Source organism: Psammomys obesus, unplaced genomic scaffold (assembly GCF_907164565.1).
Source record: "Psammomys obesus unplaced genomic scaffold, mPsaObe1.curated_primary_1811, whole genome shotgun sequence".
NCBI lineage: Eukaryota > Metazoa > Chordata > Mammalia > Rodentia > Muridae > Psammomys > Psammomys obesus.
In genome coordinates this window covers 458481-468039 of record NW_026590435.1, presented here as the reverse complement: position 1 = coordinate 468039, position 9559 = coordinate 458481, and positions in this window count along the sequence as shown.

The window sequence follows — 9559 nt, the reverse complement described above, 5'->3', positions numbered from 1 at the left end:
AATAAAATAAAATAAAATAAAATAAAATAAAATAAAATAAAATAAAAACAAATTGAAATGTCAATTCCTGCCAAGCATGGCTGCAAATGCGTTTAACACTAACACTCAGGAGGAAGAATCAGGTGGATATTTGAGTTAAAGGCCAGCCTTGTCTATATAGAAAGTCCTAGGCCAGTCAGGTCAACATAGTGAGATCCTGGAATCAAGAAAAGAAAACAAAACAAAATAAATTCAATTTCCATTTTGAGTGTCTTTTACATTCTGAAATTGTTCTTTTCCAAGGAAGGTAGATATACTGCAAAATATTTGGTGAGAGTCCTATATGGGTATATATTAAATAACCAGGACCTAGAGGCAGTGTGTATAATCTGGAGAAAATGTTTCAGGTTTCAGAAAGCAGTTTTTCCTACATAAAAAAAGTCACAGAAAAAGCTGAATGTTTTCACTGCAAGGATTAATTTGGTTCACCCTTTGCCCACCTTTCTTTGCATACCCTCCAATGTGTAGTTTTCCTTGGTGCATTAATGAATGCACTACATTTTGAATCGGAGTTGGTGTTCATTGACTGGCAATTATAACAAAGATAGAAAATGGAAACAATGTTCTCCTTACAAGTAAGATGATGGGGGAAGGTGGATGAACATCCTACTGAGCTATAAAAGAGGAGCAAAGAATTAGATTGATGGATGAGGAGCCTGAGATCTACATCCTCTAGCTATGACTTAGTTAGGGGGAAGCAGACACTTCCTGTGAAATGTCTCCTGTTAGGTGCATCAGGCTTATCAAGCTGTGTGGCACTGGTCACAAATATTCAGCTCTGGTTTTGTAGCATAAAAGCAGCCACAGGCAAAACAAGTGTACTGGATCACTGACAAATCTGATGTGCTGGTGTCCTTAGTCAGGCTGTCTAATGATTATAATCACATGTGGTCCTTTTGTCATTGTGACAAAACACCAGAGGAAATTAACCCACGGAGGAGTTTCTTTGGGCTACTGGTCTGAGGGAAGACAGTCCATCATGGTGTGGAAGGTGTGATGGTGAGAGCATGTGACAGCTGATCATATTTTGTCTGCAGTTGGGAGAGACAGACAGACAGACCCCAGCACTCAGTTGGCTTCTTTTCTTTTTCTTTTTTTCCTGTTACAGTGACTGAGGCCTCATTCCAAGAGCTGTTGCTGCCCATATTCAGGTGAATTTTCACTCCTCAGTTAAACCTTTCCTGACATGCCTGAAAGTGTGTCTCCGAGGTGATTACAAATCCAGTCATACAGCAATGAATACTAATTAGCCATTTCACAATGCATGGCTTTTGATGTTCAGTTTTTATATTTATTAATTACTCTTTACTCACTTTGTATCCCCCCTGTGGTTCCCTCCCTCCTCCCATCCCAACCCCTCCCTTCCTCCACCCTCTGCATGCATGCCCCTCCCCAAGTCCACTGATAGGGGAGGTCTTCTTTTCCTTCCTTCTGATCCTAGTTAATTAGGTCTCATCAGAAGTGGCTGCAGTGTCTTCTTCTGTGGCTTGGTAATGCTGTTTCCCCCTTGAGGGAGATAATTAAAGAGCAGGCCAATCGGTTCATGTCAGAGGCAGTCCCTGTTCCTATTACAATGGAACCCACTTGGATACTGAACTGCCATGGGCTACATCTGTACAGGGGTCTTAGGTTATCTCCGTGCATAGTCCTTGGTTGGAGTATCAGTCTCAAAAGATCCATGTGCTCAGATTTTTTGGTTCTATTGCTCTCCTTGTGGAGTTCCTGTCTTCTCCAGATCTTACTGTTTTCCACTTCTTTCCTAAGATTCCATGCACTCTGCACAAAGGTTGCCCATAAGTCTCAGCATCTGCATTGATAGTCTGCAGGGCAGAGCTTTTCAGAGGTCCTCTGTGTCATGCTCCTGACTTGTTCCCTCTTTTCTCCTTCTTCTGATGTCCATCCTCTTTACCTTTTTGGATAGGAATTGAGCATTTTAGCAAGAGTCCTCCCTCTTGATTAGTTTCTTTAGGTGTACAGATTTTCGTAGGTTTATCCTATATTATATGTCTATATGAGTGAGTATATACAGTGTGTGTCTTTCTGCTTCTGGGATAGCTCACTCAGGATGATTTTTTCCAGATCCCACCATTTACTTGCAAATTTCATGATTTCCTAGTTTTTATTGCTGAGTAATATTCCATTGTGTAGATATACCACAATTTGTGCATCCATTCATTTACTGAGGGGCATCTGGGCTGTTTTCAGCTTCTGGCTATTATAAATAAGGCTTCTACAAACATGGTTGAGCAAATGTCCTTATTGTGTACTTGAGCCTCTTTTGCCTAGGAGTGGTATAGCTGGATCTTGAGGAAGCGCTATTCCTAGTTGTCTGAGAAAGCGCCAGATTGTTTTCCAGAGTGGTTGTACAAGTTTACATTCCCACCAGCAGTGGAGGAGGGTTCCCCTTTCTCTCTTGAGTTTTTGATCTTAGCCATTCTGATGGGTGTAAGGTGACATCTTAGGGTCATTTTGATTTGCATTTCCCTGATGGCTAATGAGGTTGAGCATTTCTTTAAGTGTTTCTCTGCCATTAGATATTCCTCTACTGAGAATTCTCTGTTTAGCTCTGTACCCCATTTTTTAATTGGGTTACTTGATTTATTGCTGTTTAACTTCTTTAGTTCTTTATATATACTGGATATTAGCCCTCTCTCAGATATAGGGTTGGTGAAAATCCTTTCCCAATCTGTAGGCAGTCGTTTTGTTCTGAGGACAGTGCCCTTTGATTAACAGAAGCTTTTCAGTTTCATGAGCTCCCATTTATTGATTGTTGTTTTTAGGGCCTGTGCTGTTGGTGTTCGGTTCAGGAAGTTGTTTCCTGTGCCAATGAGTTCTAGGGTCTTCTCCACTTTTTTTCTAAGCGGTTTAGTGTGTCTGGTTTTATGTTGAGGTCTTTGATCCACTTGGACTTTAGTTTTGTGCAGGGTGATAAGTATGTATCTATTTGCATTTTTCTACATGTAGACATCCAGTTAGACCAGCACCATTTGTTGATGATGCTGTCTTTTTTCCATTGAATGGTTTTAGCATCTTTGTAAAAAAAATCAGGTGTCCATAAGTGTGTGGATTTATGTCAGGGTCTTCTATTTGATTCCATTGATCTACTAGTCTGTTTCTATGCCAGTACCATGCAGTTTTTAGTATTGTTGCTCTATTGTACAGCTTTAGATCAGGGATGGAGATACCTCCTGAAGATCTTTTACTGTAGAGAATTGTTTTAGCAATTCTGGGTTTCTTGTTGTCCCATATGAAGTTGAGAATTTTTCTTCCAAAGTCTGTAAAGAATTGTGTTGGTAATTTAATGGGAATTGCATTGACTCTGTAGATTGCTTTTGGTAAGATGGCCTTTTTTAGTATATTAATCCTGCCAATCCATGAGCATGGGAGATCTTTCCATCTTCTGATATCTTCTTCTAATTCTTTCTTCAGAGACTTGAATTTTTTTTTTTCATACAAGTCTTTGACTTGCTTGGTTAGGGTTACACCAAGGTACCTCATGTCCTTTGTGGCTATAGTGAAGGGTGTTGTTTCCCTAATTTCTTTCTCAGCCCTTTTGTCATTTGTATACAGGAGGGCTACTGATTTTTCAGAGTTAATTTTGTATCCAGCCACGTTGATGAAGGTGTTAACCAGTTATAGGAGTTCCCTGGTAGAATTTTTGGGGTTACTCAGGTATACTATCATCATCTGCAAACAGTGATACTTTGACTTCTTCCTTTCCAATTTCTATCCCCTTGTATCCTTCAATTGTCTTATTGCTCTAGCAAGGACTTCAAGAACAATGTTGAAGAGATATGGAGAGAGTGGACAGCCTTGCCTTGTCCCTGATTTCAGTGGGAATGATTTGAGTTTCTCTCCATTGAGTTGGATGTTGGCTATAGGCCTGCTGTATATCACGTTTACTATGTTCAGGTATGTGCCTTGTATCCTTGATCTCTCCAAGACTTTAAACATGAATGGATGTTGGATTTTGTCAAATGCCTTTTCAGCATCTAAGGAGATGATCATGTCGTTTTTCTCCTTCAGTTTGTTTATGTGGTGGATCACATTGATGGATTTCCATATACTGAACTATCCCTGCATGCTTGGGATGAAGTCTACTTGGTCATAGTGGATGATATCTTTGATGTGATCTTGTATTCGGTTTGCAAGTATTTTGTTGAGTATTTTTGCATCAATGTTCATGAGGGAGATTGGCCTGAAATTCTCTTTCTTTGTTGGGTCTTTGTGAGGTTTAGGTACCAAGGTGACTGTAGCTTCATAGAATGAGTTTGGTAGTGTTCCTTCTGTTTCTATTTTGTGGAAGAGTTTGAAGAGAATTGGAGTTAGCTCTTCTTTGAAGGTCTGTTAGAATTCTGCGCTGATACCATCTGGCCCTGGGCTTTTTTTGCATGGTAGACTTTTGATGACAGCTTCTATTTCCTCAGAGGATATAGGCCTATTTAATTGGTTTACCTGGTCTTGATTCAGCTTTGGCATATAGAATTGATCAAGAAAATTGTCCATTTCATTTTGATTTTCAAATTTTGTGGCATATAGATTTTGGAAGTAAGACTTAATTATTATTTGGATTTCTTCAGTGTCTGTGGTTATATCCTCCTTTCCGTTTCTGATTTTGTTGATTTGGATAGTTTCTCTCTGCCTTTTAGTTAGTTTAGCTAAGGGTTTGTCTATCTTGTTGATTTTCTCAAAGAACCAGCTTTTGGTTTCATTGATTCTTTGAATTGTTTTATTTGTTTCTAATTGATTGATTTCAGCCCTGAGTTTGATTATTTCCAGCCATCTACTCCTCTTTGGTGTGTCTGCTTCTTTTTTTTTTTCTAGGCTTTTAAGTGAGCCATTAAGTTGCTTGCATGAGATGTTTCAAATTTCTTCTTGAAGGCACTTAGTGCTATGAACTTTCCTCTTAGCACTGCTTTCATTCATTGTGTTCCACAATTTGGGTATGATGTGCCTTCATTTTCATTGAATTCTAGGAAGTCTTTAATTTCTTTCTTTATTTCTTCTCTGACCCAGCTGTCATTTAGTAGCAAGTTGTTCAGTTTCCATGTGTGTGTAGCCTTTTGCTATTTTTGTCATTGAAGTTCAGTTTTAGTTCATGGTGATCAGCTAGGATACAAGGGATTATTTCAGTCTTCTTGTATCTGTTGAGTCTTGCTTTGTGACCAACTATATGGTCTGTTTTGGAGAAGGTTTCATGAGGTGCTGAGAAGAAGGTACATTCTTTTGTCTTTGGGTGAAAGGTTCCGTAGATGTCCGTGAGGTTCATTTGATTCATGACCTCTATCAGAGTTATTGTTTCTTTGTTTAATTTCTGTTTTATTGACCTGTCTTTTGTTGAGAGTGGGGTGTTGAAGTCTCCCATTATTAATGTGTGGGGGTGTATGTGTGGTTTAAGTTTTATTAAAGTTTTTTTTTTTTTTTTTTTTACAAATGTGGGTGCCCTTGCATTTGGGGCATAGATGTTCAGGATTGTGATAGCTTCCTGGTGGATTTTTCCCTTGATGTGTTTGAAATGTCCTTCTCTATCTCTTTTAACGAATTTTGGTTGAAAACCTATATTATTAGATATTAGAATGGCTACTCCTACTTGCTTCTTGGGTTCATTTGCTTGGAAAACTGTCTTCCTGCCCTTTACTCTCAGGTAATGTCTATCTTTGTGATTTAGGTGTGTTTCTTGTATGCAACAGATTGTTAGGTCTTGTTTGCGCATCCATCCGTTAATCTGTGTCTTTTTATTGGAGAATTTAGTCCATTGATGTTGAGGGAGATTAATGGCCAGTGGCTGTTAGATCCTTTGATTTTGATGTTGGCTATGGTAGTGTGTTTGTGTGTTTGTGTATTTTTGGTTTTGCTGTAGTGAGGTTATTTATTTCCTGTGTTTTCTTGAAAGTAGTTAGTTTTGTTTTGTTGTATTTTTCCTTCTAGTATCTTCTATAATCCTGGATTTGTGTGTAGGTATCGTTGAAATTTGTTTTTGTTGTTGAATATCTTGTTTTCTCCGTCCATGAGGACTGAGAGTTTTGCTGGGTACAGTAGCCTGGGCTGACATCTGTGTTCTCTTAGGGTCTGCATGATATTCGTCCAGGTTCTTCTGGCTTTCATAGTCTCAGTTGAAAAGTCCGGTGTGATTCTGATGGGTTTGCCATTATATGTTACTTGGCCTTTTTCCCTTGCAGCTTTTAGTATTTTTTTTTGTTCTGTATACTTACTGTTTTGATTATTATGTGACGGGAGGATTTTCTTTTCTGGTCTAATTTATTGGGTGTTCTGTAGGCCTCTTGTATTCTTATAGGCCTCCCTTTTAAGTTGGGGAAATTTTCTTCAATGATTTTGTTGAAAATATTTTCTGGGCCTTGGAGGAGGAAATCTTTTTTTTTCCCTCTATTCCTATTGTTCTTAGGTTTTGTCTTTTTATGTTGTCTTGGATTTCTTGGATGGTTTGTGTCAGGAATCTTTTAGATTTATTATTTTCTTTGATGGATATACCGATTTCTTCCATTCTATCTTCCACACCCGAGATTCTTTCTTCCATCTCTTGTAGTCTGTTGGTTATGCTTACCTCTGTATTTCCTGTTTTCTTCCCTAAGTTCTTTCTCTCCACAATTTCTTCCATTTGTTTTCTTTAATTTTTCCAATTCTATCTTTAGATCTTGAACCCCTTTTTTTATTTCCTTCACCTCTCTGACTGTATTTTACTGTTTTTCCTTCATTTCTTTCAGCTGTTTGTTTGAACAATCCTCTGTTTCTTTTGTTTCTTTCAGTGATTTAATTATTTCCTCTCTGAATGCCACAAGGTGTTTGGCTGCATCTTCCTGTATTTCTTTCTTTTTTTTTTTTTTTTTCTAGTCTTAGCCTTATTGAGTCAAATGCTTACAGATCTTTCTTTCCAATGTAACAGTGGCTTTAGAACACAGCTCTAAGCAATAGCCAAAAAGCAACAGGTCCATTTTTTGTTGTAAGTACTTCTCCTAGTAGAAGTGAGGAACTGGTGCCATGAGTCTCACAGGTTGGGTGGTTGGTGACAAACTGAAACTGAACGTTCGTGTAGACTTCTTGTTATTCAAGCAACAAGTGGTACTAGTATTTATATCTCGTTTATGGATGACCACAATCTGTTTTATTATATCTTCCCCTAAATCTTTACGCATTTTATTTGCTTCCTCCATTAACTTCTTCATAAGTATAGATGTAAGGTCTTCTTCTTGAATTTCACTTATGTTAGGGTGTCCAGGGGTACTTGACCCTGGATAACTGGGTTCTGGGGATGCCATATTGCTTTGCTTTTTCTTGGTTGTGATTTTTCACTGGCCTCTACCCATCTCTCTGTCTCAGGTGTTGTCTGTTAATTTCTGGTGCCTCTGGGTCCTGGGTTGGGGAGAATCCACTTGGCTGGGTTCTGAAGTTCTCCTCTGCTTTTTGGGTATGGTCAGCTGAATGGTGGTGCCTCTCAGGAATTGTCACAGTTTACTTCAGGTGTATGGACCTGTGTGGTAACTGTGGTGTTCAGGAAGGCTCTCCTCTCATCAGGAGAGTTCCTGGTGATGGCTGCCCTGCTTCTGGGTTTCTTGCTCTGTATTTAGTGAGAAGCAGCTGTTGCTCTTAAAGTGTAATTGTTGGGTGCAGCCCTCTTTAAAAACGAGGGATTCCCACAGTTTTGTCAGTTTAGCTAGGGATAACTGGTTGATCCTTGGAGCAGTATCTGAGGGCTGCTGTAATGGTTCTCTGGCTTTTGTAGGTCCGGGGATGCAGCTGTGTGCCCCAGTGCCCTTGCGGTACTCAATAATGGCGGGTGAGCACAGCGCTCATGCCTGCAATAGAAGGCTAGAGCCTAGAGTCTGCGTGAATCCAGAAAGTCTTTCGGAGCTGGGTGTCCTGAGCGTTGGATGTGATGATTCCCCATGCTGTGGGGTTTCCTCCTGACAGGGACACCCAGTCTTTGCTTGGGGGACAGCAGTTCTTCTGTGATTGTGAGTAGAATATGCAGGCACAGACTTTCGTGGCTCCGCCTTTCTACGTTTCTGGGGATTGGGTGCCTGGGCGTCTGCAGAAGCTGGGTAATTTTTCCCCAGACCTTTTCGGGGTGGTGGTATTGGCTGAGTGCTCTGAGGTCAGACCAGCCATTCCCCTCCCTGTGGGTTTGCACCTGACAGAGAAACCCAGTCTCTGGTGCCCTGCCTCCCACACAGTTCTATCTGGGGCAGCCTGATGTTCAGTTTTAAAACTTGTTTTGGTTCACAAAACTGCAGCAGCACATGACAAAAGAGAGAAAACATCAGCATTCTTTATTTTCTTCTCCCCTGGAATTTTCTTCTACAGGCAGAAAGACAATAACTTGTGTAGCAGCTTATTCTTCCCCAGACATTTACACAGATACACAATTTTAAGGTCTTTAAAATATAACTGATTGTGCTTTCTCGTTTGTCACCATGGCTTAATTGTCATTTAAACATATTGTGGGGGTGTCCCCTGTGAATGCATCAGCCTCCCCAACTTTCTTCACACCTTTGCAAAAATTCACAGTACAGACATACTATTCCCTCTTAATGTAGGATCATGCCTTCAAATATCTTTATGATACTATGAGCAAGTGGACTTTCTGCATGCTGATTTTTGAGTAAGTCTGTGAGTTGTTTAGTTTTCATATAAGTATTTTTGTTGATCAAGAGGTCAAAGTTCTTGCGTGCATCATATGTATGCATGCATATCAAATTTTAAGTGTTTGGAGATTATCCACAATTCATATGTGAGATGGCTGATTAAAATAATCTTCCTAAACGTTGATAGAGACTGATGGAATAAATGCCTTTCAAACAGTGTGCTGCACAACTTACATCATCATTAAAGCACAGTATATATTCAGTATTTATTCATTTAATATTTTAATTTTATTTCAACATTTTATGAAGTATACTTTGATTGTGTTTTTGCTCTTCTCCAACTTTTCCCAGAACCTCTGGACCTCCTTACCCAACTTTATACTCTCTCTCTTTCTCAAGAAAACATACACACTCTCTTTCTTTCCCTCACACACACAAATAAAAAATTACAATGAAGACTACATGCACCCGTCTGAGGATATTGGCCTTTTGCTCCCCAGACTTATGTAATTCTGATCACCCATTAAATAGGAGAAAAGACTGTTTATATCAGGGGAGACAAATGAGACATTGATATTGGAAAGATGGAGAATCAAGACGTTCATTCTAACATATAACTCTTTCTTCAGTTTCTAGAAAAGCTATGTGTTTTTGAAGAGACAGAAATATAATGCTCTTGCTGTCATTATGGAGTATTCTGATAATAAATATCTATGCTCTTGTCTATCTGGATAGCTTGTTTTCTAGAAAGAAAATCATCAAAGCACACCTTTGTTATGTGGGAGAATTTTCGTGAGTAGACAAAAGACACAGACACAAACACACACACAGACACACACACAGACACACACACACACATACACACACACACAGACACACACACACACACACACACACACACACACACACACACACACACA